Source organism: Centropristis striata, chromosome 8 (genome assembly GCF_030273125.1).
Source record: "Centropristis striata isolate RG_2023a ecotype Rhode Island chromosome 8, C.striata_1.0, whole genome shotgun sequence".
Classification (NCBI taxonomy): Eukaryota; Metazoa; Chordata; class Actinopteri; order Perciformes; family Serranidae; genus Centropristis; species Centropristis striata.
In genome coordinates, this window is record NC_081524.1 from 8,929,753 (window position 1) to 8,930,527 (window position 775).

Here is a 775-nt window from a genome sequence, read left to right on the forward strand (position 1 = left end):
CCGTTGTTTTGGTGTTGATGGCTGAGCAGTAACCGGTGGTTGGCAACACAAAGACCCGTCCCACCACCGCCATCCAGCGGAGACCAGGAACACCGTTTAAACATCTGGATATAAATCACACAGAAAAGGATTTAATTGGGTTATGGATTTTTTTGAGCGAAAGGGTCATTCAGGTCAAAATTGGATCAGAAGTATCAGAAAGTTATATTGGAGAGAATGGTACGCCGCAAGGGAGTGTGATAAGTCCAACACTATTTACAATAATGATAAATGATATATATGATAACATACCAGAGGGAATGGGAAGATCTTTGTTTGCGGATGATGGGGCACTATGGAAGAGGGGAAGGAATGTTGATCATATAGTTAAGAAGATACAGGAAGGGATAGACAAAGTACAAAAATGGGGGTTAGAGTGGGGATTTAAGTTTTCAGTGGAAAAAAGTAAAGTAATGTTCTTTTCAAGAAAGAAAATCAGTGAAAATAAAAAGTTAAGATTGTATGAGAAGGAATTAGAGAGAGTGAGAAGTTTTCGATTTTTGGGAATGGTTTTTGACTCCGGGTTAACATGGATCAGGAACACCGTTTAAACATCTGGATATAAATCAAACAGAAAAGGGTTAACTCTATGGAGTCTTGGGCTATTTTGTCCATTTTTTTTTATCCTTTTCATCCTGCCTGTATACACCACTTAAAAATGTTTAAATACCATGTTGGTATATTTTTTTTCAGCACACCCTCATCTATATGACCTAAAAATAATTGATTTTTTGGA